Here is a 27,818-nt window from a genome sequence, read left to right as displayed (position 1 = left end):
CATTCCCGAAACCCGAGACAGATTAAAATGCAAATATAAAAGTAATCATAGTGACCAGGCTGCTGTAACTCTCCCTCCGCAGCCGAATCCAACCTGGCCAATTTTAGAGCTAAAACAAAGCCTTGCCTCCAGAAACTAACCACATTCACAATTCTCCCCAGTTTTCATGCACTCTGGAAAAATATGAACTATGCAACATGCTATGAAGGCCATAAAATTTGAGCTCTTCTGGATCAGGGAAGAGGAATCAGTTCCAAAAGCTTTGAGTTCCCACAAAGAACATCCTGTTAGCAGTTCCTCTTTCTTTTATACCAGCAAGGCCCCGGCTCAGTTGTTTTCACTGATCTAAATTGTGGCAATATGACAGAGAGAGTGAGAGAGAGAAAGAGAAATTCTTTCACATATGTCAGGGCCAGCTGTGCAGTACCTTTCAGCCCTGTATAAAAAGGTAAGTTTTCAGGTGACCCTGCCAGTGACCTGAAAAGGCCACTGTGACTTGAGTTCAGCAGGGGATGAGTCTCTGTTGCCCGTGCAATGCAGCTTCCAGTCAGGAGAGTCAAAAAGGCTGTGGTGGTGATAAATGTACCTGTAGATAGCTGCATGGATTAACACGGCTCTAATTTATTCCACATTAAGAAAAAGGGCTATAATGAGTTATTAATAAAGAAAGACTAAAAATGGGTTCAAATTCAGTGGTTAATGCTCTCCATAATTTACTGGAGTAATCCTTCTGACCAAGCTACTTCCAAAAAAAAAAAAAAAGTTTCTCTCTTTTTCCTGTGAATGAAACACGTCCGCTGTTCCTCCCCACCTACCGCAAAGTTGTGTTTGATCTTTCTACTGTTTGGGCGTGAGCAACATTGGCATCAAGTGCGATATCTGCGCTGGAGTTTGCTTCACCCACACAGTTGCCTCCTCCATAAATGTTTTCCTAAGCAGAAACTCATGTTCCAGATGCCTTTAGTATTGCACTTAATAGATACCATAAATGATTTGTGCTGCCATTAGCGGACCAGTGGAATTGCAGCGCAAGGAGCATCCTCCGCTGCAGCTGGCTGGAAGTGGAGAGAAGGGGATCTGCTGCAGAGATACCTGAGTCTCTTCCTGGACGGGGAGATCAGGGACGGCCAGGTGAAGGAAGGAGGGTGGCACTGGCTTAATTAGCAGAAGCACGATGCTACTTTTTCGATAGGCTGCAATCCTATTGAACGGTTGTACATATTTGTAGGAAAATGGTACAGAACATACAGGTTGGTCGTCACAAGGCAGATTTCTTTTTAAAAGGATTGTTTGAAGTACCTCAAGCCTGCGTGGCATCTGGCTGTTGGAAGACCCCGTGTCCTGCTTCCTGCACAAGTTCCCGACAGTCTCTTGGATCGTGGGTGCAGGTACAGGCATCCTCTGAAGGATGTGATTCTCGGTTGGGGTTTAGACTTCTGCCTGAGCCGATGCCAAGCACCGAGTTCTCATTGCTCTTTCTTTCAAGATCTGTAGGGCTATATGCCTGAATTAATTACCTGTTTAGTAGAATTCTTTAATGGCAGAAAATGCTTATCTGTAGGTACTCCATTCAAGCGGTTTGGAAAATAGTATTTTCGTGATCTAATACCTCATTTATTACAGCTGGACCTCTTGGAAGAGGCACAGAGAGCGTGAGTGTTGCTGTGGCCTTGCTAGAGACTTGCTTCCTTAACTGGCTCTGTTTGTTCGTGATTTCATCTCGTACCTCTCTCCTTGGCCAGTGCTGCAGCTCTCACAGATGTGAGAGCCTGTCCAGAACGTGAACTGCAAAAAGCTTCCAATTTTCAGCACGAGCCCCTGAAGTCTGAGCAAAGTGTAAGTCAACGGTGACTGTATTACAGTTTTTCCTTTGCGCTAAGTCAAAGGGCACGTAGTCTGTTGCGCCTCTGACTGAAGAGCTTCAGTTCAACGTAGTGTTAGTGCTGTTGTGCATTTTCTCAGGATTTTTCCCCATTGTCAGCCAAGACTGCCATCATCAGGACTTGGCTCCTTAGCTCATTATTTTCCCCCATTTCACAGAATAATACTGTTTCAGTCTGTGTAGTCTGTGTTTCTCTTGGAAGTTGCAAGTGAGCACGTGGAAGTCCTAATTGTATAAGCTTTTTTTTTTTTAAATATTATGGAATTTCTTATGAATAATACATCTAAAAACATGCGCTTTCATTGCAGTGTTCTACATAACATTGCTGAAACATAAATCTGGAAAGGTATCATTTTCCCTGGGGGCATTTTGTAGTCATTAACAATATCTTGACCAGCTTTTGGCAAATTGTGGCTTTTGTGTAGCTGCTGGGCTCACTTGGACCGTGCTGGGGACAGATTTTGTGCTCGGGTGAGGAGAGCGCAGGCTCGTCAGCACCAGCAAAGGTCCGAGAGGTCTGAGAGGCGTTGTGGGAGCTGCTGCGTAGCAGTGCGCTTCCTAAACCAACCCAGAACCAGGCTGTGTGTGTGCGGTGATGCTGAGGGTAACGCCGGGGCCAGCGTTCCCGCGAAGGCTTCCAAGGAGCTGGGTGTTGCGCAGGGGGGGCAACGCAGTAACTCATCTCCTTTTCTCCCGGCTCTTGGGCTGACGGTAGGGGCACTCACTTCAGTGCGGTTACCAGCCGGCGGTGTAGGATCTCCTGTGCCGAGCACCGGCTGCTTTTGCAGCGCGGGTTTCGCCGTGGCTGCCCGCAGCGGCTGGGGGAGCGGGGGTGAGTACAGCCGGCACCGCATGCGGGACGTGCCCGCTGCCAGCAGGCCCCAGCCCCGGGGCTTTCATTTTATCCCATCTATCGGGTGCCTCAGCGGGCGGGGGAGGGAGAAACTCGCAAAGTGGGCGACGGAGGTGTTTGGGGGGGTGTGTTCAGGCTGAAGGGCAGGTGCAGCGGGCTGGGGGGGTGCCGCTGTGCCTGGGGGGGGTGTCTCCGCCGCCCCCTCGGGGCTAGCGGGGCTCGGCGGCGAGCGGCGCCGCGGGGAAGTTTGCGCCTCGGCAACTTTCTGCGCCGGGGGCCGGGGGGAGCGCTGTGGCCGGGCCCCCCCCCAGCTCCTCCGGGGCTCCCCCCGGAGCCGTCCCCGGCCGCGAAAGGGTTACGCGGCGCCAGGCCCAGCCCCCGCTCCCCGGCGGGGAGTCGCGGCGGCCGGGCTCAGCCTATCGCGGCGGCGCGGGGCCGCGGGCGAGCGGGGCTCCGCCGGGCGCGGCGCCACAGACGGGGCCGGGCGGCGGCGCGGAGGGAGCCCAGGAGGAGCCCAGGAGGAGGTGGGCGCGGGGGTGAGAGGGGAGAGGGGAGGGGGGGGGGAGCCGGCTCCGAGGGCAGCCCCGGTGCGGAGCCGGCAGCGGAGCCGCCTCGCCCCCAGCGCTCGCCGCGGGTGCGGTGGGGTCGGCTTTAGGGATCGGGGGTGGAGGAGGCGAGAAGTTGTTTTTTTTTATTATTATTATCTTTTAATTATCATTAATAATAATAATTTTATTTATTTATTTATTTTCTGTAATTTGTACCCGAGGTGTTGCGTCTCGCTGTTGGAGCTAACTCTTATATAATGAAAAAAAAAAAAAAAAGGAAAAAAGAAAAAAGCAACCCAAAACTACCAAGTGTTGCTAATTCCCGTGCCTCGCAGAGAGCCTTCTCTACCTGCTCTGCCGGGGGGCTGGGGGGGAGGGAAGGAGGGAGGGGGGGTCGCTGCTTCAGAAGTCTGAAAGCAAAAGGGAACTTCAGCACCGGGCAAATGATGCGAACCGCGACTTTAAAATAAATAAATAAATAAGTAGCTCAGGCTGGCCGAATTCACAGGGAGCCGTGCAGTGCTTCGTCTGGAGCCCGGCGTGATCTTTGACGTTTGTGCAGGCACCTGAAGGAGAGAAAGGCGAGAGCTGGGCTGGACTGGGGCAGCGCGGTGCTGCTGCGAGCGGCCGCATCCCCGCCTGCCCTTTGCTGCCAGCGCAGCCCCTGCTCCGTGCAGCTCCTCAGGCAGAGGTACCGGGCACACGGCTGTGCCACGGAGTCGGTCCGCAGCCTGGGAGCTTCATGCAATCAGCTTCGTTGCCTAAAGATGGTGTAGCCGAGGATTTGATCCTTTTGCACTGAAGTGGAAATACTTTCAGTAATTGAAAGCAGATTCACGTCTGGAGTTGTGCTAGCCAAGGTTTTCTTTTTTAAAATAAACCTTTTGTTCCCCAGCTTTAAATGTTTGGGCGAGCTATCCGGAGACCTGTTTGTTAATTGCTAGAGTAGACTTTAAGGAAGGATTTGGGAAAAAAGAAAAAAAAAAAGAAAAAAAAAAAGAAAAAAAAAACTGAGAGAGGTATGTCAGCAGCTCCATTTATTTAAAGTCATAATCTCTGTACTCCAGTGCATGAATGTACCGTTGCAGCTTTTGTGCCCACTACATCTTAGTTTTCCTCTGTTAAATCCCACGAACCTTAATGTGGACTGCCCATCTGCCTGTGGAGTGTGTGGTTTGTTGCTTTGGTGGTGATGGTTTTGCTTTTTTTAAAAAACTGTCTTAGTGTATGTTCGCTTTACTTATCCCATTTGCCGTTGTTTTAACAGTTTATTAAACAAAAAGATCTGAACTTTGAAGGTTTGGAGGAATAATGATCTACTTCAGTAAACAAACCTGACACTTGAGAGTGGTAGCTCTTCTTTGTTAACTTTGCTCCTGTTTTCTGGCTGTTGCTGTGAAAAGCTAGAGAAACCCTGCCTTCAGATACTTCAACAACAGGGGGGGCTTAGGATATGAACTACCAAACCCTCAGACAAAGCCTGAGCTGCTTTCGAGCTGTGACCAGCTTTGAAGGTAGAGAACAATGGAGGGAGAGGAAGGGAATCACCTTCCCTCCAAAGCTCCCAGTCTGCAGAATAAATTCACTGAAAATGTGTGGAAAAGTTACTGAAGATGGCTAGTCACCTATCCATTAGTGTTTTAATTGCTTAATAGATGCAAGGAGGTGATTTCCTGATGTTAAATACAGGCTGTCATTAAGATAAGAATGTGTACATTTGCATAATTGCTCTCCATAAACCAGGTTTGTTTCCTTGAACTTCTTGGTGGTGTGCACGTAGCCTCCTTAGGTCACTTTTCCCTGTTTCTCTTAAAAAGAAAACTTCTTTCGATATACACCCTAAGAAGTTGAGATGGAAGTATTTGAGTAAGACATGGGAAAGGGAAGGTGCTCAAACCAGGACAGAAAATGTGGATTTCCATTTTCCATCCATCGCAGTGTGGTTCACGACTGTCAAGCAGCTAACTTGCTAACTACCTCTGAGATGTTACAAAATTTGTGATTAATCGCTCCGCACATAGAAGGAGAGTGGCCTAATACATGTCACAATGCAGTGTTTTCTTTCAAGGAGTTATTGAGAGGGTATGTTACAATTTAGCAAGCAATATCAACAACGTAACCTTCACAAAAACATAGTGTTCAGACTTTTTGGCTTATTTGTCATTTGTACTTTCTAACCTTTCCGAGTAGAGCTGAAGACACACAATGTAGTACATTCCAGGAGGTATGGATTATTGTTTTTCTTTTGAAGGAAGCCAGCTAAAGTGGTAGCTATTTGAAAATGGCTTTGATGATTAGTGCTATAAAAAAGGTGAAATGTTAGGTATGTGTTCATTTTAAACGGCCGCAACAAGAATGTTGCTGAGCACCCCTCAGTGCGTGGTGTAAGCTGACTGACCCAAACTAAAGACTCCTCTTGAGCTGTATTCTTGCATTTCTGATGTGCATGTACGAAGGTTTAACAGAACTTAGCAACTTACTGAAATGATCTGATAAGCAATTATGAGATCAGACTTCACAACTTCAGTTTCTGGAACTTGTTTGGCATATTAGTTCGCTTTCTGACCTGTACAAGGAAAAAAATAAGGGTCACAAATAGGTACGGTTTATGCAACATGGGAATTTTAGCAGTGATGTGAGAAAATAATATTGCACTTTATTGTTTCACAAATGAGAGAAGTTGGCTTTCCTGTCTTAGAGGCTTCACTCTGTATCGGTTTGAAAGACTGTCTGAAGAGGTAGTTCTATGCATTAAAGAGCAGCAAGGAAGGTTCTGTATGTTCAGTGATTATCGTAGGGACTCGATACTGTGAGCTGCTGACCTCACTAATGATTGGAAGATTTATGTCTGTTAGGTGTAAACACTTGAAGAGTTTTATACAAAGGAAGAAATCATGATGAAATAACACAGCTATGTTAATAAAAAGCTTCTTTAGTTTTCCAACTGAAGTAATGTAAGCTTTGTAGAAGTTAGGGACGAATGGAAGAAAAATGGCACTTCTGTTCCTTCAGAAAGCTTCACATCTGTTAAACTCTGTATAGACTAGGTAGGTGGCTGAAACATAATGAATGGAAAATAATCACTCACCTTCTTTGCCTAATATTGAAAGAATTGGAAGTGCAGTCAGAGAGGAAAACTTCAAAATTCGCTGTGGTAAGAGCAAGCTGTGTAGTCTTCTTTTGGGGTTGGCTGGCAGCTGTTCATGGAAATGGAAGTAACTGTTTTGTCTGAACTGCTATAAAGTTAGACACTTGACAAAACAAGCCATTTAAATCTAAGAAACTGGTGGAACTAAGATATCTGGAAACATTATAGCATCCTAGTGGGATGTATATATAGGAAACAAACACAGTGGTTTGGGGTTTTGGTTACAATTGGGTTACAATTTTGAGAGGTACTTCAGGTTTGCTTTTGGTTTGTTATATGCCCTGGAAGAGATTTTGCCCTCCAGTAGCATAAGAATAAGTATAACCTTCAGGCATTTGATGTGGTAATCGGTTATGTTCAAAACACTGATTTTTGTATTGGGTATTAGAAGGAAAAATTACTGGCAGTTTATATTCTAGTATATTCAGAATTTGGAATTTGAGGCTGGTTTGAGAAATCCTTTGGAAAAAGATTTAACCAAACACCTAAACTCTGAAATTTAAAGCAAACTACCTGTACAACTCAAGGCATTGCAGCCTGAAAAAACAGTAAGGGTAGATATTCTTGGTGTTTCCCAAGATCTGGGTTGTGGTAAAAGTCTGCTTAAATGTGATTAAGAAGTTTTCTGCCTGCTTTATTTTCCGTGGCAAAAGAGCAATTTCTGCAGTACCAGTAAGCTCCCATCTCTAGTATCATGTCAGTAGTGAGTTAGGTGGTTTTATCTTTCTGATACAATTTGCTGTTCTGCCTCTTCCCGGCTCTCACAGAGGATTCAGACCTCTACAGCAGAATTTCTAAAATGCTTAAAAGAGAAAGAGATTTAGAAGGGGAGAAAAAAAAAAAAAAAAAAAAAGATTAATCCAAAATAAGAGCTCTTGCATGTGACTACAAAAAGCACATCCAACTGCTTTGCTTGGTTTATCATTCTTTTTATCCTGTTTCAGTTGTTGCGAGTCCAAGTGCTATTGACGTGGGTTGTTTTTGTTTTTCTTTTCTTGGTGTGAAGACCAAGTGCTCCGGAGAATGCTGTGGGATGCCAAAATACATATGAATACAAATTGAAGAAGAAAGTAACTGCTGTTATAGATCGGGAGCATTTGGTCATTCTTCATCGTTGTATAAACCATGACAAAACATTACCATCAGCTTCCAAACTGTCCTAACAGATTTTTAAACTATTTCAATTTGCAGCTTTAGTATAGTTGCTGACCACACACAAAGGGGGGGAAAAAAAAAGAAGAAAAAAAAAAGAATAGAAATACTTTTATTAGAGCAGGTCTTTGTTTAATTGTGTAGACCTAGTTTTTCATAAACCCAGGTGTAATTGTACCAGCGTATGAATTACAGTCATTTCCCAACCTGCAGAAATTTCTGAGTTGTTAATTTTTGCAGAACGTTTTTCCTCTTAGTCAGAAACTGCGTTAAAGAAAAGACTGTTGTCCAGGGAGTTGTAAAAAGTAGTCTGGAAAGCCTTTTATGCTCTTTCTTTTAAATAAAACAGAATTGCTTTATGTAACAAAGTTAACTTCATCAACCTTTTATAATTATTTAACCATTATTTCATTTTACCCCCTGCTCAAACATTATACATTAATGCAATAGACACCTGGCTGCGCTCTTAAAAGTTTATTTGTCTTTCAATTCCTGTGATAGTAGGGGGCAGTATATCTCCTTAATTATCTTTGTTCAGGGAAATGTTGAAAGGCCAGGGTAGTTAAACAAGGCCATTTGGATTTGCAATAAGGTCGAAGTCAGATGCAAGGAAAGTGGTTAAATGCATTATCATCTTATTGAGCACATCATCAGTAAAGTGACCTTGATGGAGGTGGAAAAAGCCATTTGGCTATTTTATGACAGCCACCTCTCTGCTGCCTTTATCCCTTCCAGAGAGTACTTCAAGTAGCGTTACCATAATCTCCTCGTGTTGCTTTGAAATCTGATTTTTCTTAATTACAGCTAATGAGTTAGAGTCTGAAAATGGAAATGTACTTTTTTTATAATGGCAATCTTTTGTACCTCGAATGTATCCTTCAGCTTGGGTGGTACAGAGATATCTCTAAATGTTGAGGTGACCTTAATTTGATTATTATATATCTGCCTTTAAGAATCTCTTAATGATATCATTGTTTTTTTCTGTTCATGCAAGGTTTTATTCTGCTGCTCTTTAAGCTTATTCTAAGTTACTATGAGGCCAGACCAGCCAACTTTCAGCCTTAGCAGCAGGGATGCTATTTGTTTTAGAGTTCGTGTATTTATGTTTTTATAAAGATACTCAAACCATGGGAGGCCTGTGGCTAAGCTGGAAACAAATAGTTTAAAGATGTGTAACTAGTGTTTAAATTCCAGTGTCTCTTATGCTCAGTGATGGCAGTCAATACTGCTGCCATAAAAGCTCACAAAAGTGAAATTTCAGCTATTGTACATTAATTCGTGTATTTAATCAAAGTACTCTAAACTGCCCGTCCTTCCCTCCCTTCTTTTTAGCTGTCTTTTCTCATTCAAAAATTTCTTTATTTGTTTGGTTTAAAACTACACTGGTTCGGAACAAACAATATAAGTTTAAATTTATGGCTTTGAAGAGACCTCCATGCTAGGTGGTAGTTCTTACAGTGCTCTCTGTGCAGGCGTTCCCATGATTATTAAGGGAATTTTTAAAACAAATGTACAAAATAAAAGGGAAGGCCATAACATGAAAACCGGATCTAAATTTGAGCACCTTAAGATATAGGTTAATTGGCTGAAGCTCATAGCAGAGCATTAAAAATGACTGGAGGCTAGAGGGAATGATTTATAAGAAAAGATTAAAAGAAATTTTTTTTTAAGTGTATATATAGCTTAGTCACGTGGCAGCTATGCACTGATAGAAGAACCATCTGCAAAATTTTTAAAGACTGTGTGGACTGAGGTGGTGTATCTAGATGCAAAAATAAAAAAAGTAAGGACTAAAAAGATCATCTGCACGTCAAGGCACTTTTTGTAATGGTAACAGCCTGGAGGTTATGGAAAATATGTCGGCACAATTGATGGAAGTCTCATTTTTTGAGAGAGTAAATATTGTTTTATGGCAGAGCGTGGCTCTTATACCTTTCATTCTTAACTTTTGATCAGATGTTGTTGTTTTGAAGATAAGTGTACTTACCTTCCACTTTGTGAAAGATAATCTCTTACTCTTCAATGTGTAGGTCATCTCCAAGAAGAGCGCAGGGTTCGTCCTGCCATCACCTCTGTCTCTGGAGTTGGTAAAACTCCTCCGAGTTGTGTCTCATCACAATTCGTTTTAAACCAGCAAGAAAAGCACATTACGCCTTGGGTATGCTGTTAGTTTTCTAGTAGCTCTTACTTCATATTCAGTCGATAAGATTTGAAAGTTGCCAGCTGAGCAACATGTTGGTGTGGTCTTTAGCCCTGACCTGTAGTCACACTGTGTACTCAGTGTTTAGTTTCAACCTCAGGGAGCCAACCGTTTCCCCTTGTAGTAGAGGAGTTGTTGTATTTTCTTTCTGTTTAGTTATTCTTGCTCCTTCCTTAGCACTCTCCTGCTACTTACCATGTGTTCTGCCACAGTGGGAAGAGTCTCCGTGTGTACCCATCTGGAACACCAAGCTTCTGAAGGTACACCCATAGAGCCAGAGGTTGAAAATGTAGTTCTGCCTTTTCCCTCTGTCAAACTTCCTTTTTCATCAGGTAACTCCAAGAAATTTGCCACACAGATACGCCTGTCCACTGTCTTATAATGATACCAAATCTTAAGATCTCTCCTATCAACTAAGAGACAAGCAGGGAGTTGATGGATATTGTGCTGAAGAGGCTAGCGCTGTTGCTTGACAAGTGTGCCAAAAATCACTGTCAATATTTGAGTCATTTTCAAAGCCTAGAAGTACCTCAAAGAATTTTTCTTTCCCTCCCCCATCTTCCTCTTCATTTGTTCCCCTCTTGACCATGTTGGTTTATGGAGCCTGACACGTATTTCATTGCCAGGAGAGTTTCTTCTTAACAGCTGTGCTTTCTCCAAATCACACAGTAAGGTTCATGACATGAAATAAGCATCTTCAGAGCATCTCAAATAGTCTTATTCTGCAAGCCCTACGACTCTTATTTTGTCTGAGATCCCCTGTATTTACCATTTGCTTTTTCCCCTGAGGTCAAGGAATCTCAAACTGACTTTTCAGACAGTTGGTTCCTCTCTGGGTGTAAAAACCTTCTCCCCAGCTGATTTTTTCTATCAGTGCCATTTGGGTAGTATTTCCAGTTATTCCTCAGCAGCTCTGCCAGCTTTTCACAGAAGAGACCTGTATATTATTTATCAATTCTCTTTTCTCATTCCTGCCCTCCAGCTTTTACATTACCCCCTCATCCTAGCTCTTTCTACCTAATCCTAATTTACTGCTGATCAGACCCATAGCAGCAGAATCAATTACATGAGGTGAAAAAAAGAATAAAAATAAAAACCTACATCAGACAAACTTATGTTTTTGCCTTTGAGGTAATTGGTTTTGCTCACAGTGATCTCAGTGAAACCGGGTAGAGCTGAGCTGCTTTATCTTGCTTGTATATTGTCTGCCTTCTGAACAAAGGACAGGAATATCTGCCTTTGTTTCCTGTGGTGCCTGTGTACCCCATAAAAACCAGGTGAGGAGTGGGTCTTTGGAGAGCCTGGTTTCTCTCTGCAGCACAGCAGAGTGGGGCTAGAATATCCTCTTTGATTTTTTTCTTTTTTTTTTTTTGTGTGTGTGCAATGTTGTATGTAGGTGGAGTTCCCATGCATGTTCTTGTGCTAAACACGGTCACTGTTAAACCTGTACATGTATGTGATGAACATCAGGGTGTTTACTAAGAAGTATGAGAACAGACTGTGGGCCCTCTCTTAGCAAACAGAAATACCATAGTTCCCTGGAATCAGGTTTATTGGCTACAGTCCGTACAGAAATTGTAACCTTTATTAACATAATTCTTAGACTGAGATGTGTTGGTCTGAACCAACGTATGCATGCATGTATGCAGGTTTGCATTTTAACCAGGGAAGGAGTCCCTTGCACTCAGCTGCCTGATGTTCAAGGTGTGTTTAGGGCTGTAATGCAGTGACTTTTTAACATTATAGCTGACCTCTTCCAGAAACTGTTAAGAAGTGTCACAGAATTCAGTAGGTAAAAGGCCCTGGATGTCCATAAACCCAGAAGGCTGGCAAAGAGTTATTACATGAGAAGATCAGCACCTCTGTCTTCCTGTTGGGAGCTGTGTGCAGTTGTGGGGCGCTGTGCTGCTGCACCTTCCTCAGGTCTCCCAAAGCCAAAAAAGTATGGTGGAGGACGGCAAGGAAAAGAGGAGAGACCAGCCAGCTGTAGGGAGTAAAATTAGATTGTGGAAGAAGAGACAGAGGCATAGTCTATGTCTGTACTAAGAAGAACAAGCCAAGGTCTGTTTTCTGGCTCTGCTGGCACATGGTGCGAGCATCACGGCAGTGCACATCCCCTTCCACTAAAGGCACGGGGACCTCGCTCGTGTCGCATGGACCAGTGACTGTTCCCAGTACACCCTTCCCTGCTTTGGGTGGGGGGGTACTGGGCAGAGCGCCGGTTCTCAGACACCAAGATTAAGGCAGGAAAATCTATCAATTAAAGGTTATTGATGCTTGTATGCCAGTGCTTGCACTCAGGCTGAAGTGATCCTGTTCTACTGCGCTTCAGGCTCATCATGGTAGGGAGAAGGAGGAAAGAGCAAAGCAAAGGCTGTTGCAGGGATGCACCCATCTGCTTTAAACAAATTTGAGTTTGTCAAAAGCCATTAACACTTTTCAGCATAACAGTGCAAGCTTAAATATGAATTCATCCTGTAGAAGGGTCTTTTTTTCTTTTTCTTTTCCCACATACCATCCCAGTTCGATCTGGATTTCTTTGTTCTTTCTGTCTTGTTGGAGGTCTTTTCTTGGGCTGTCAGGGAGAGAACCCTTTTCAGTGTGGTCCTGACCTGGAGCAGATGTCCCACTTTACTTACAAGATAACAGTTATCTCAACTTTGCTAACATTTGATGCCACAAATTCACTTGCAGCTTTAGGGACATCCGTATTATGCTTTTGCTTCCAGGTTTCTTTGTCACATAGCTCTTAAATTAAGATCATGAGATCTATTAAAAAGGAAAAAAACAAACAAGCAAAGGAAAAAAAAAAAAAAGAAGAAAAAAGAAAAAATACGAACTGCTAGTTCCCCTTTAGCATCCTTTAGCATGCCACTTGCTTGACTGGCTGTACATGTATAACGTATATGTAACTGCCTTTCACATACCATTCCTGCAACATTCCTGCTCCTCTATCAGTGGAATCAGCCTTAAAAAAAAAAAAAAAAAAAAAAGTTCAGCTCTGTCTTATTTCCATGTACATTTCCTTGGTTTTGAAATACTCGCTCATATTAGTGATCATGTTTCACTTCTTGAGATGATTAATTAGCATCAAAAGTTGTTTTGATGTATTTTCTGCTGGGTGTGGATCTGTGCAATACTTGTCTTAGTTGATAGACTCAAGTTCTTCTGCACACATACCTTCCTGAAAGTAATAAACCTGTGATATTCCTGAGTGTAAATTGCTGCAATTGGATTTTAAGTTGGTTGAAAAAAAAAAAGTGTAAATACTCCCTTTTGGCTACCCATCTGGAGAGCCTAAAGAAATGCACACTACTCCTATGTCAATTATAACTCACACTAAATAAATTGATTCAATATCTCTCTGTGGCAGACAAATGACCTAGCAAGCTTTTCAGTTTGAATGAAGCTACATCTCCTTCTAAACACCTACCATTACTCTGTTCTTAAAAGAAAATGATGCACATAGAAGACAAGGTTTTGTAAAATAGTGGAATTTGCCAGCTGAGCTATTAATCAGTCATTTATGGCTCCCTCTTTCATTCAAATGCTGCCTCAGACCTCTGATGTAATTCTGCAGACAGAACTTCTGTCTTTGTCACTGATAACTCTGGTTAACTCTTCCCTACCTCAGCAGCATTAAAACAGGGAAAGAGAAAATATTTATTGACTTGGCATAGCCAAACAGCTAATGGGCAATTCACTTTGGCCAGCCTTTAAGATATGTCACGCTTTGAGGTGACACGGGGACTTTGTTGCTTTTGTAAGAATCTCCTGTGGTAAAACCCTTACTGACTTGGTGGAAGGAGAGTTGGTTTATTGGTCTGAGCAGTTTTGAAAATGTACCTGTAGTAAAATAGCAGTAATAACATATGCTTTTCACTCAAGTATCCATGCTGTAGTTGGTAAAGCAAATTTTAAGAAGATACGTTCTTCCACACAATGAATTTGCCTCCATACTTTAGTACGTACCTACTGTAAGTTGATGTGCCAGTGCAAGGAAAAGCAATAATCCCAGCAAAGGGGAACCAAAGTTTCATCTGTACTAAAATACATAGAAGATTTTAGTATTTAATATTGATAGTGCATACAGTTTATGGAATCAGTGTAATTACGCATCTGTGGTTTAAGCAAACCAATATCAAATCAATGAATATGCGTGATATATGTTAGCTGCATATATTTGTTTTTCTGATATTTTATTGCAATTTCCTGGGCCATGCCAAAGAGAAGACAATAAAAAAGATACTGCTGTTTGTTTTGTGTAGCCTCAGATACCCATACCTGAATCCTCTGTGGCTGTGGGCTGTTTTGTCTATTAACAGAAAACCTGCAAGGAACTTAGATTTAGTCTCATAAGATCAGAGTCCTTACGTCACTCAGAGCACACTTAGCATTGTTAGAACATATTATATGTATGTAAGTGCTGTTTGAGGAATGCTTAATTAGACTTTATCATAATACTCATGCATTGTGGCAGCTAAAGTTCTCCACGCAACCTGAACTTAGTTAAGAAACCTATTGGAGGTCACTGATAGGATATGAAGTCTGAACCTGTAGAGTTGCTGTATCCTGCAAAACTGGGATCTGTGTCCCAAGTATTATGGTTGGAGAAGACCTTCAAGGTCACCACGTCCAACCTAGAAGTTTCTGTGATTGCTCCAAGAGAGTGTGAGCTAGTTAGTTGAGAGCGTCCATCCCTATTGCACTTGGATGTCTCTGCAAAGACACATCCCAGTGCTACCAGTTGCACGTTCCAGTACAGAGCTACCAAAGAAGGCCAGCTTAACTCTGGTACAGTTTAGTTTGGAAACTACCAATCCAGACTGCTAGGCCAAGGCATTAATTGTTATAACTATTACAAATTGAAATATTATTACCAATTAGTAAAATAGTTTAGTCTCTTAAAGTTAACAAGCTGGAAGAAATCTGAAGCTGTTTTTTCCACCTTTAAAGATGAAATTTGTGTGCAAGATGATTGGAATACCAAATCCCAGCCAGGTGTGAATTATAACTTCAAAATTATGAATGCTTGAGAAACAGAGTGCATAGTGGAAATGACAGCTCTACTACAGGAATGCCAGGAGTTGCTGTAATAACTTAATATGTAATATGCTATAAAATCAGAAATAAGCACCTGTATGTTTTTGTGTTACAGAAGGTTATAGTAATGAGACTTGTTGCTTCTGTAGACAAATTCCATGCTGTGTCACAGCTACAGCACTAGCAGGTCTTTACATGCCTGCAAGAGTAACTCAGTTTTTAATAAGGTGGTATATACAAAACTAGCAATCATTTTTTGTTGTTGTTGTTGTTTTGTTTTGTGTTTTTTTTTTTTCATTTTTTAAATATCCTTATTACAAACATCTGTAAAATTTGCTGTCTACTGAAGTAGCGTTCTGTGGAACAGACATCTTGTTTGTGTTTAATGCATCTAATACCTTGCTTTTGCTTGCTCCTTCTCTGGTTAGTAACAAAATGTTTGTTTGTTTGTTTTATGGATTATGGTGATGTTAATTGCATGTGCCATGAAAGCTTTGTGAAAGGGGGGAAAGCCATTTGCTGAAAGTTCTTACTGTTTTCTGAGGCATCTTCTGTCTTTCATACTTCATAATTGATCGCAAGTACTCAAATGTTTGTTTTTTCTTCTGTCATGAAACACTTGAAAGAAAGATTTGGAAAGCTCTTTTGCAGGAATGGGGAAATGAGACTATTGTAAATTCCTTCATTCACATAAAGGAAAAGGATGTTTCAATTTGTTATTTTCATTGTCACACGTGAATAATAAAATGCAACCAATGCAATTAGGCGGCTGACTACAAGCTAATTTTATGGCGTTGCAACAGGTTAATAGTGTGGCTATATTTCAAATCACACATAGGCTGAAATTATGACAACAAATGTGGTAAAAACTGTAGTCATTGCTATCCCTAAAATAATATCCAATCATTTAACCACAAGAAACAGAAATCCAAATACCATATCCAAATAGGATATTCCTGATCCTGGTAAAGCACTTTGCTCCTGTATTTCCTAATAAAATTTAGGCATAATCTGAGTGGTGATTTTAGTACTTTGCTGTAACTGATCTTAAAACTTGTATCTGACTTGTTAAGATCTTACATCTGTAGTTAATAAAGTAAGAAATCTTTGATAATAGGAGTGGAAAATGGTTTATAAGTATAAAATCGTGTTCATTAGTAATTTAAATGTGTAGGTTTCCAAGGACCAGAAAAATGTTTTCTAAAATACATTATGTGTAATGTCAAAACTTCTGCATGGAGAGGTAGAAAATAATGACTAGTCAAAAGTCAGACTAGTCAGCTGAAATACTTCCAGTAGTCAATATTTTTCTTCATGCCATAGAACCATGAGAGGAGCTGCAGTGGGTCCTTGAATGCAGCACAGATCAGTCTTAAAGTTGTCGAGGAATCTGTGATTTAGTAGCCTGTGTACATTTATGTCAGTATTGTATAATGATGCATTTGTTAGTATATGAAGTAATAGCATTTTGATTCTAAACTTAATGTTTAAAAATACCAAGAAAATTTTTAAACTGCCTTATTTTTTTATTATTTTTTAACTGTATAAGATCCCATCTGGCTACTGCAGATGGATCTTCAGAATGATGTAGTGAATTGCTTCTTATGAGAGGTTATATGTTTAGAGTTATCGCATAAAACATATTAAGGATATAATGAAAAAGAACAATAAGCTGCTTGCTCTCTCTTCTGGTAGGCTGTAGCTCTTCTGGGAATTCACATGAAGGGCTTACTTCGCCCAAAATGTTTGTTGGCAGAGGTTTGTCAGCAAGCCCTGACACCTGTTCACATTGGTAGGAGCATCTGTGCTTTCAGTGTAAAAAAATTTACTTCTATGGTTTTAACTGAGCTCCGCTTCTGCTGTTGATGTAAGTGTATCCATCTTAGAATGTTTACTAGCATAAATCTATTTGTTTAGAGGTATGGTTACTTTTTACCCTGTTCGTATTAGGAAAACTAGGCTACCATGGTGTGTGTTCATCCATTTCTTGCAGTTTTTATAGCTAGTAATCTCTAAATAGTAAATAGTTGTCAACAATTTCAGGCTATTTTCCTGATCTTTTTTTGCATGTTATTTTTTCCCCTACACACACTATCACAGTAATATCCAGTCCTTGAATGCCTTATCTCTGCTATGCTGGCAGTTCAAGCCAAGTTTTGTCCCTAAAGCTTTTCATTGCAAAAAAAAACCTGCAGATACATTATGGTTTCACTCTGGGTTGGCTGCCTGGAGTGAGGTGGTGGTGGGGGTGTGTTGTAGCACTTGGACAAGGAGAAGGAGGATGGAAGTTGAGATTTGTGTAATGAGTGTGAAACATCTGGATTTACAGGCTTATCTGAAGGTGATCCATGGGTGCTGTGCTACTACTTAGTGTGGCTAGAAGGGCTGAGCAAGTCATTGATGACAAGCTCTTGTTTCGGATGCATTTGTTGTAGGTATGACTTGTGTCTGTTATGAAAATGTTTTCTGGCAGGATGTGACTGTGTTTGATTTCTGTAAATCATGTTTTTTTTTAAAAAGGACATCCGAATAGCTAGAACAAGGTACTGTTTTAGATTCTGTGTAATTATTTGTAGCACAGTGAGCTGGCTAGTATTCATTTCAGAAATATGCTAAAATATTTTGAAAACAAGAAGAAAATAGCAATACATCCTCAAGTTAAAACCTCTTCAATGCATGCAGTTTACGTTTAATATCTCAGTGTGCTATGTATTCATTAATTTAATACAAAAACACCATCTGTATTAAAAAAAAAAATCAATAAAATAACTGCTGCTTTCTCCTCATAGCAAGCAAAATAGCTGCCAGATCGCATTCAGCTGGAAGACCAAATGGCTTCCCCTCTGCCCCCACCTCTGGGGCCTGGGGTACATCTCCAGTTATTCTTTCCTCGCCAGCGTGGTACTAAGTACCAGGCTGGGCGATTTTGCATTGTGAGGCAGCTGCTCGTGTCTTTTTTGAGCGATGCGTCAGTCCCTGACGGCGTTTTGGTAGCTGCGTGGAGCAGGAGGGCAGCGCCTGAGGAGAGAAAGAAGATGGCGGTAAGGCCGTGCGGCCCGCGTCTCTCAGGGCCGCAGCCCGCTTGAAGTGGTCTGCAGGCTGCCTGCTTCCTTCCACGCGTCTTGCTCTGAAAGCTTCCTATTTTTTCTATTCTTCCTCCTTCACATCTGCCCTGATTTTCACCTTATTTTCCCCCCACCCTGGGTTTGGTTTTTCTTTCGGTTGCTCAGCTGGTCAGTAGATGTGTTGGTTTTATTCCACATCCTGTGTTGATGCTCCTTTTTGGTATCTCTTTTACCGTCTTCTTGGGGCCAGCAGTGCTTATGGCTCAGGCCCGTCTGTGACCAAGGCTGGACCACTTACTCTAATTCAGACTAGTGGCTTGACAACTGGGCAGATTTTTGAAGTAATTTATGCTGGTTTAAGGGAATGCAGTGGGAAGGCAGGAGAAGGGCTTGGGGCACCTTTGGAGTGTCGGGGAGAGGAGAAGCAACATCTCCTTTCTCCCCTCCACCAACCTTCCTCTCCATCCCAGCCTTCTGCCCTAGCTGATAATCACCTTTTTGTTTCCTTTGGTTCATTCTAAATAAAAACTAGTGGTTATGGTACATGTTCCTTTTCAGGAGACAAAAAATAATAATTCAAACCGTCTTTTAGTTCATTGCCCAGCTAGAGAATGTACCAACTTATGGGACTGCGGATTTCTATATAGATCCTGGTTTGGGTGAAGTAAGCACCACCAGACAGAGGCAAGCCACGCTTAGTCTGTCCTGTGAAGAGCTGTACATGGTGACCAGCAAGAGCAGGACTGGTTGTGGGATTAAATTTAAAGAAGTTCTTCACTATTTAATCTGCAGCAGTTGATTCAGTGTGCAGTGCATCTCCTTTAACCATTACTGCTCTTCTGCTCAGCACTTGCTGTTCCTAATCCACAGTAAGTATTGGTGTGGGCAGCAAGGGTGGAACATACTGATTTAGGAAATGAAAGGTGGCTTACTTGCTATCTTGAGGAGCCAGGACCATAGGACTTTGCCCTGGAAACTCTGCATTTATGCTTTGCGCTTTCAAGTTGGTGCAGGAGGAAGAGTCAAATCCTCTTTCAAATTTCAGATAATCATTAAGTAACTTATTCTAAGATTAAATTTACATTTTTAAAGGTAAGATATGAGCCTTGAAATGTTTCAATTAGTAATATTTTTTTGCCTTCAAAATCCTTTCAGTTTACCTTTGAGCACTTCTAAAGAAAAGTGGTGGCTGTGGCTAATTACGAGCACTGCATATTAATACTGTAATTGGCTAGCATTGCCTTCCCCAAACAACAACAAAATAGCCAAATCTTGTGCAGTCACTATCCGTGAAGAAGACAGAAAGAATAATAAAAGGAAAGTATTTATTAAGAGTGAAGCATGATTGGCGTATATCTGAGCAGTTACAATTTCAATATCCCAATCCTAGAACTACTTTATTATTATTTCCCTTTTTGCTGCAAAACCTGAATAGGAGCATAGAATGACTGGCATAAAATAAAATACTGTTTTAGTTTGCACACTAAGGTGGGTGGCATGCTAGAAAATTAAGATATCCAGCTAAATGCTACTTGTTTCCCAAATAACTGCAGAGCTGCATAGACCTGAAGGGAAAAAAAAAAATCATACTTCCAGCATCTGAGGATACTGTTTTGAGGTGGATTTCTTCTAGTTTCTAGCCTGCCATTTATTTGTAACTGCTTATCAAGCTTGTCAGCCACAGGTTTTGAGCAGCTCATGTTGCTGCTTCTAGCTGCTCTGCAGACCTGCAGGCTACATGAGGCTTCAGATTTATCAAGCATTGCCCTATTAGTCTGTCTTGGGAAATGATAATATTAGACATAAAGTATGGTCACTGCTTATGATATCAGTGGAGTGGTAGTAGGTCAATAAAATTTTGGCAAACACTGCTTTTATACTGGCAGAGTAAGAAATGGAAATGATAGGGTCTGGTACTAAAGCAAGATCTTCCTCAACCCAGATTTCCAGGGGCTTCACATCTGCAAGTGGGACAAGATTTTTCCAAGGGTTCAAATGATTTTTAAGACGTAGGAGGTCCCCTTGTGAGACAAGTAGATGAGAATTTCAAACAGGTCAGTGCTCATAGACAGGAACAGATGAGAAAGGGAAGTTTTTCCCCCTATCTACTACCCTAAATCTTGGGGTAGAATCACCACCTAAGGCTCAAACCACTGTTGAGGTGGGAGTTCAGTGCTACCAAAAAGGCGACCCAGAAGAAAATTGGTGTGGGGTGGGGAGGAATAGTTCTGTTATGTTAGCATGTCAGATCAGCTGCCTGTGCAAAGTGGGGGGGCAGGAACACCTGGCATAACTTCAGCCTTTGTTTGCAGTGCTAGTGTCCAGCACCTGTGATCTTTGGAAAAAAAAAAAAAAAAAAAAAAAAGCATTCTATTTTGCTTTTTTTTTTTTTTAGTTTAGCTAAAGGCAGTCGTGGTGACAGTGGTTTGAGTTACTGCAGTTGGGTGTTTGATTTTTGTGCCCCACCCTAATCTCTCTTCTTTAAGGATTTTTTCTTGCAGTCGGAATGTCTGTAGGGCACGGTCACATTAGTTAAACATGTACACTGATGCTGCAGTATCAGTGAAAGAGAAGGGTTCAGTGCTGACTTGCAGCGTATTTGCTATTTATTTACTTTTCGGGCTACCCAGTGGGATATGAGACTGAACTTGTCTTGCTCTTATTTGAGCCTCAGTATGCTTACTGTGCACATTTGTGCAATTGCTGTGAAGAAAAAATCACTACAATAGACTCGTAAACCTGAGCAGCTGTAGGGGCTTTCTCCGCAGAAAAATCAAAGGAGTCTGTCCCGGTCTCCCCATGAATCTGCGCTCCGTGGCTTGCTGCTCTTGTGCCCTGGCAGCGCAGGAGCATGGTCCAGGCTGGAAATCATGCTGCAGTGCGATCTGGACTGCCGTCGCTCCTCTCTCCAAAGCCCTACGGCTCAGGTTTGTCCCCTGCTGCCTTCTGGAGAGCGTTTACTCCTTAAAAACACCCCAAACAGCTGCACATAGGTCAGGCAGGCACTTTTAAATAACGTGACTCCTGCAATAGGTAGTCTTTAGAGCTGAGCGAGATTAGCTAAGCTGCGTAATTCTCAGGGAGCTGAATGTTTGCCCAGTTCCTCTGCAGCATACACCCCTGAGGAAAAATGTCAGTCTGCAGTTACGTCAGGATGTGTAGGTGCCAAGTATGTGCCATATAGCATCCACAGTTGGTTACCCACAGGTTATAAGGAGGCTGCTTTCTGTTATAACTACACGGCTATTTGTTTATTGTTGCTGGAAAAGAATAATTGTATTGCTTGGCTTCAGGTACTAGCGTGTACTTTTATTAGTTGTTACTGATAATTGCACATTTGTAGTAATACGTAATTTCCTATTTTGGTGAGAGATGAGGAAACGTTTTTGAAACGCCTAAACCTTTATTCTGGGGAGAAAAAAAAAAAACAACTCAGCAACTTTCATGTCAAATAACTTACAGATGTTTTGCCATCAGCCCCTCAACTTGGTCACTGTGGTGATTTTAAAATCTCTTGGGTAAAAATAGGCAATGATGGGCAAAAATGGACAGAGAACCAACAAAGAATTCATTGTTCTATTCATGTATTTATTTCTAATAAAAAATAAGGTTGTTTTGGGTCATCCCTGCTCTTTCCTAGCACTTCATTTTTATGTGTGTCTGCAAGAAAGGGGGAGAGAGCGCAAAATCCTGGGGAGAGATGGCATCTAATGCTGCACCTGTTTCATGGCGTGCAGCTTTGCTGTTTGCCACCCGAATGGATATTTAGAAGGGAAGATAAATAGCGGGAACAGCAGCTCAGACCTCACAGTGGCTGTTTAAAATAAGGGTTATCTGATTTACAGAATGACCTTTTAGAGATACCGTGTCTCAGTGGTTTTTCTGCAGGCTCTTGCTAATTGAATTAAAACTTGTCCAGAGAGGTCAGTTTCGTTCCTTGGTTTTCCCTCCCAGATGTTAGGGCTGCTGGATGTGGGGCGAGGCTGTGTGGCCTTGCCAGATGGGGAATCCGTGTGCTAAAAAAGCATCTATAAGAAATGTTACAGGAGGGCGTTCGTGCTGTCTGCAGCTGTACACCACTAGCTCTGTGCAGCACAACATCGTCGGGCATCACGCAGCCTTTACTGGTGTTTGTTTTGAAGCTTGCCTGAATTTTTAACAAGTGTCTATAAATGTCTCCATCTTGTTTCAAAATAGACAGTGCCCTACAAAGCAGTTTCTTCACGTATTATTTTGCTTCGACTATTCAATTAATTTTTCTAAAAGAGAGAAAGTGTGAGATGGCTGCAAAGTATTTCTTACTTAGAAAGCATATTAATATTTAGCACAGCATTTAAATGTGTCTGATTGAGACTCCTGTTTTGCAAAGCACCAAGATAGAGAGGATCTTTGGTGCAATATGCCTATTTCATTCATCACTCGTGCTGAGATCCAGGTAAAGTGTAAAGCTAAGAATGTGCTCAGCTGCTCTGCAGGGCAGATGCTTTAGTGTATTGAGAAGTAGCTGTTTATTGATAAAGCAAGGATTGTTATCTGCAGATAAAACTTTCTGTTTTCTGTAGTACTCTTCATTTCCCAATTTTAATATAAAACGCTTTCTGAAATTGAACCTTTAATGTTATTCGTCTCAGCTGAAGGGAGGAAACATTAAGAGATAAGAAAAAAAGTGATGTTTTTCTCATTCCTTTGTAACACTTCTATTTTTTGTTGAGCTTGTTTATACTTGCCTGTTAGTTTGCAGTGAATAATCCACGTTGTTTGTCATTAGATCACGGAGCTGTGGTCAGCCAATATTAGCTCTTGCTCTTAATTCAATGTTAGACAGACAAGGCAACTCTGTGCTAAATTTTTATTAAAGCAGGAGGTATTTGTAAAGACAGCAGATAATCCAGATAAATTGCAGGTTCAGAGTAGCTGTTGCCTTGTGCTTAATCTTTGCTGAGAGTGAATTAAGAAACTATGTTAAATGAAACACGTGTTTTCGTTTCTGAGGCTTCGTTCCAGGATAACTTCAAGCACAGAGAAGCTGGTAGCCACTTCATGGTGTATAGGTTGCCAGACCACTGATACTTACCAGACCCTTTTACTGGCACACGGTGAGTTTTTGTCAGCGCGTATTTCAAAAATGCTTTGAAATCCTCTGGTGAAAGCATTTCCTAAGTTCCGATGCCCCTTTAAATGTCTACGTGGGGATCTTACTGCGCCTTTTTTTTTTTTTTTTTTTTTTTTGTAACCAAAGCTAATGTAATCTGAAAGGGAATCTTCCAAATTCTCTCTGATGGTATCTTACTGTGCTGCAAATAGTTTCGCTGCTGGTTCCCAGTAGCTTCACAGAAACAGATGCTGCTCTCAATTTTGAGAGGGATGCACAATGTCCTAACAACAGCGCTTGTCAAAGGGCCTACTGGATGTTATAGCAGTCCAGACTTCTGTTTTGTAGTTTGTTTGTTTGTTTTTTTAACTGGATTAGACTGCAGAAGCTTAAAGTGGCCAGAGGCACAGTGAGTATTTTATAGCACAGTGAAGTGCAGAAGGTGGAACTTCTCCAGACAAACATCTCTTCAATACCTTCCTCCTTCAGCAAATCTCTTTATGTTTTCCTGCAAGAGGTCAGGGTCCCACAGTCAGTGTCCACAGCCTCCTGACATCTGAATGGCCTCAGAAGGCTTTGAATGTTCCCTGCATTCAGCCTGTTGTAAGTAGGACATTTCTTCTTGGGCCGTGTACAGCGCAGGTACCTCAATGGGCTATCTGTAGCTGTGTTGTGCCGAATCCTGCCCTCTGGAAACTGCTGCCGTGGCCTCAAATGGCAGCTATGGGTGCAGCTGTCGCATCGCACAGATGCTCAGCAGTGCAGAAGTGAGAGTTTACTTTGATGAGTAACCTTCATTACTCCACGTGGTCTGAAATTATCTTGTATTTTAGTCATGATAATGTTCATCTAGTTGAATTGGGTATTTTATAAATACGATGTTACATCTCTAAGCTGCTCTGTCATGACATAAAGTAACAGAGGGAAAAAAAACGCGTGCCAGCTGATGTCGTCTTGCTTTGTTCAGCGAAGGCATTCGTGTCACTGTGTGCAGAACGGAAACGATGCATCAGTACCCAGACAAAGTGAAGTGAGTAATTTGGGGAACTCTGGTGGTGTAGCATTTAGCTGCGGCATGTTTAGTTGTCAAGAAAAATCTGTCCTGCTTCATAGAGGGTTTATAGGTGCAGTGACAGAAGGATGTGCCTGAAAGATGGGCTTATTTTGGGAAACCTAATTAGAACAGCAGTGTTTTATTTTTCCGTTATTGTTGCCCAAGGTTTGTCGTGTTTCTAGTGTTGCTATTAATGTCTTCTTAAATGTCAAATTCAAACTGCTGATGGTGATCATCTCATATCACACTGCTAAATATATACATCCTGTTGAGAATGTATGATGTAAATTGTATGCCAGAACCTCTTCTACATATGCGTATTAAAGTCTTTAGGCTAAATGGTTGCTATCAAATTTTCCTTAAAATTTGTTTCCAGTTTTTCTTAAGTGGCATACAAAACAAATGGAGACATTTTTTTTTTAAAGGAGGCCTCATGCTATTGCATTATTTTTAAATGTTTCTTGTTTCTGAGGCATCATGACACTAAATGCTGTAAGAAAGAAATCCCAAATATATCTTTTCCTGATGAACTGAAAGTTAATGTCATTTCCTTCTAAATGTTGCTCTGTGAGGTCAAGTACGTGCCTGCATCTGCCACCTAGCATCTAGCAGTCAAATGGAGAAAAACAAAAAATGCCTCAGGGAAATCTTTTGTAAAACTTTGTAATGTACAACAGAAAAGTAAGTTGGCCCTGGTATTCTGGAAAATTCGATACAGTTTCCATTAGTAATCATAAATAGCTCTTCATTTTCTTTTTACTGAGTCCTTTTTGGAAATGAAAAGTCACTTTAAGATGTTCCTACAGTCATTAAATTAGTTGGCTATTTAATCCAAGTCGTTTGTGAGCAACTGCTGTGTGCAGCCTAAGTTGTGTTCGGTTCACTACTTGTTGGAAAAAGGGTGTGCAGAGTTGTCCTCTGCTACATGTTGAATTTCCTGGGTTGAGGATATTTGAGCTTTGCATCTGTGGTTGGGATTGAGACACCGGTTACTTGCTGTTGAAGCTGTTCTTTTATCTTTTTGTGAGAAATCACCTGTAGCTTCCATGCGTAAATAAGGTTGCAAACATAAGTGAAAAATCCGTTAGGATCTCATTGCTGCTACATGCAGTTGCAAAAGACTGGGGAGATAGAATACCAAGGGAATAAGATTTAGCCTTTACAATGGTTTTGTGATGTTTCCACTGGACTTCAATATCTGCCATTATGCTTTTTTCATGCTTCAAAAGCAAGGTCTTGAAATCTTAGAGTTATAAATATATTTATTATATTCACCGACGTCTGTGGAAAAAAAAAAAAAAGCTGTCTGACTTCTGGCACATGAATACATAATTGTGGGATTTCAAAGTGCTTATATCTTGTTAGAACAGCAAACCTTTGGATATCAAATATGCAATTTTGAAGAAATGAGGGATGCCATTTATTTTTATTAAGCTGGGATTTGAATGTTTGAAGAAAGTATTGGGGGAGGCATTTCTTTTGAAATGGAAGTAATATTCCTCATTTGCGATGTTAAAAATATTATTTTTGGCATAGTTACATTCTTTATAAATAAACACAGAAATCTGTGCCTGAAAGAAATATGCTTGTTTTCCATGTCTACTTATAACTTTTTTACGTTATTATTATTCTCACTTTTACGAGGGTTTCTGTTTAACAGCAAAAGCAGAGTTGAATGTACAGCTCTCTAAATTTACCATTACTTCCATGAGATGGAAATGCCAGTGTATTCATTAAATAAAATCAGTGCATAGAAAACACTTTGTCTCATTATCAATTAGTAAGTCACAAAGAAAATCAGTGAGTGATGGCTTTCAGGTGGGAAAGCGCAGGACACAGTTAAAATTAACTATTTCAGTTGGCCATAACCAATGAAGAAGACAAGGATAATAGCGCTTGGAAATCAGCCTTTACCTTTCTTTTCATTTGCTCGGTAAACATCCTTCCATCTTCTGTGCAGCTTGGGCTCTTGTCCTGTTGTTTACTTACGTATTCCAAATACCAAACCTTCTAGGAGTATGCTTTTATATCCCAAGGAGCTTACACTTCCTGTGGAAGGCTAAGGTTTTGATCAACCTAAGTTTGCAAAAGCTCACACATTCATATATTTCTATATATGATGTGCGATAAATGTAGGTTACATGTAGGGACAGAAGTTCATAAATTTAGATGTGTCTTACATGCCGCCTGATCTTTTTCACCACGAGAAATTTTAGTTCTTTTGTGTATCTTTCAGTACCTGGCCTTAAGGTATTTTCTTCTAATTACATGTATGCAGTGGCATTTTGGGAACCCTTGGAGATTATTGAGAAATCCTTTTCATAAAGGTAGCTGTTAAGTGTGAAGAACTAGTTCTTTTTTGGTGGGGTGTGCTTGATTACAAGGAAATAGTATCCTGCATTTAGTAAGGTGAAAGCCAGTGCATCCTTCTTCAAGCGGTAATAGTGGTCCTCTGGTATAAAATTACACCAAGAATTCCCTAAAACACTTTTAACTGTGGTTTACAATCCTAGTGCATTTTGTATTCCAGGTGAATATGGTTATTCTTTTGTGTGTTTGGGATTAAGAATAGCTGCATTGTAATTGTTGAGATGGTCCTGGTTTGAACACCTTGTATTTCGGTGTAAATGTGAGGATGTTGGTTTTGTTACAGGGAATCATTACAATAGGTGAATAGATGGAGGAGGGCAAGTTGTTGGTGGAGTAACTGTCAAATACAGTGGGGTGTGATTAGTAAAAATGGAAAATTACATGCATTTAAAGTGATGTGACCAGCTATAATAGAAATATGGGAAAAAATACAATGTATGTTAAAAAAAAATACATGGATTTGGGAATAAAATCAATGTTTTGTTTCCCTGGAGGATGTTACCTGAGTCTTAGAAACTTATTTTAGAAGTAGATTGCACACAGCACTGAGAAATAAAAATGAAGAAGCAAGGAGAGCAATGGGGTAACCTAATCCAGTAAGTCCTTTCTATCTCCCGATTTACAGCTGTAGCCTATAAGTGAGGTTCAGCTGGCCATGAAACCTGTGCCTGAGGTACAGGTGCTGGATGTGCTTCATCATGTCCTAAACTGAATTGGGAGCAGCTGGGCACGTGCTGGCCTTCTTTTCTTTTGGGTAGATCATATTAGGACATTCAGCTTCTTTGTATTGATTTCATATGAAAATGTTATTGATGATTTTGAAGACTAGGGAGGGTGACCGTGAAGACAAAGAAGACCTGGCATGCATGAAAAGGTGTGAGAGCCCTTGCTCAAGAACATACAGCACATCTCAGTTGTGCGTAGACGTGACTTTCCTCTTTTTAAGTTAGCTGGTACCAGTGCAGACCTTGTCAAGCCTGCATCTCGTGGTGGGAAATCCAGTCGATGGCAGCTGCCGGGTACACAGGTAGGGCACAAAGAGGGCCCTTTCTGTGCAGCTTGATAGGACTGGAAGGCATGGGAGACTGAAAATCCCGGCTTTCATCTTTGTGAGCTTTCCCTTCCCTGCCAAGATTACACCTATGACAGCCCCACAGAGATATTTGTTGCTGCTCTTGATATTGTTAATATTAAATATTAAAATTAAGTATAAAATATTAATATTTTAGTAGTCACACGTCTCCGTGCATCATTAGAGCCTTTTTGTACTGAGCACTTTTCAACAACACAGAGGCGCAGTCCCTGTCCTGAAGAGCTTGTAATATTAAATGAAGAATGTATGAAAAACGGGGACAGATGACTCAGTTGTGTGTATGTGTTATATATTTTGATTCTAAATTATGAGAAAATT

At 41.2% G+C, this 27,818-nt stretch overlaps 1 protein-coding gene across 31 annotated transcripts in view; it reads left to right on the top strand.

Annotated features, from left to right (window-relative positions):
* Positions 1-27,818, top strand: part of TENM3 (teneurin transmembrane protein 3) — a 1,327,252-nt gene that overhangs the window by 1,086,202 nt on the left and 213,232 nt on the right. For 2 of the 31 annotated variants that reach the window (XM_072037279.1, XM_072037274.1), the window contains exon 1: positions 2,549-2,714. The exons of 27 other annotated variants lie outside the window; for them this stretch is intronic. The gene's annotated coding sequence lies outside the window, so the exon portion shown is untranslated. Of the gene's footprint in view, positions 1-2,548; positions 2,715-3,134; positions 3,260-27,818 lie in introns of those variants that run through there. 2 more of the 31 variants (XM_072037273.1, XM_072037278.1) reach the window with 2 other exon arrangements.

This window comes from Anas platyrhynchos, chromosome 4, assembly GCF_047663525.1.
Source record: "Anas platyrhynchos isolate ZD024472 breed Pekin duck chromosome 4, IASCAAS_PekinDuck_T2T, whole genome shotgun sequence".
NCBI classification, from domain to species: Eukaryota; Metazoa; Chordata; class Aves; order Anseriformes; family Anatidae; genus Anas; species Anas platyrhynchos.
Note: the sequence above shows the minus strand (reverse complement) of the source record. Positions and strands in the feature narration are given on the sequence as shown.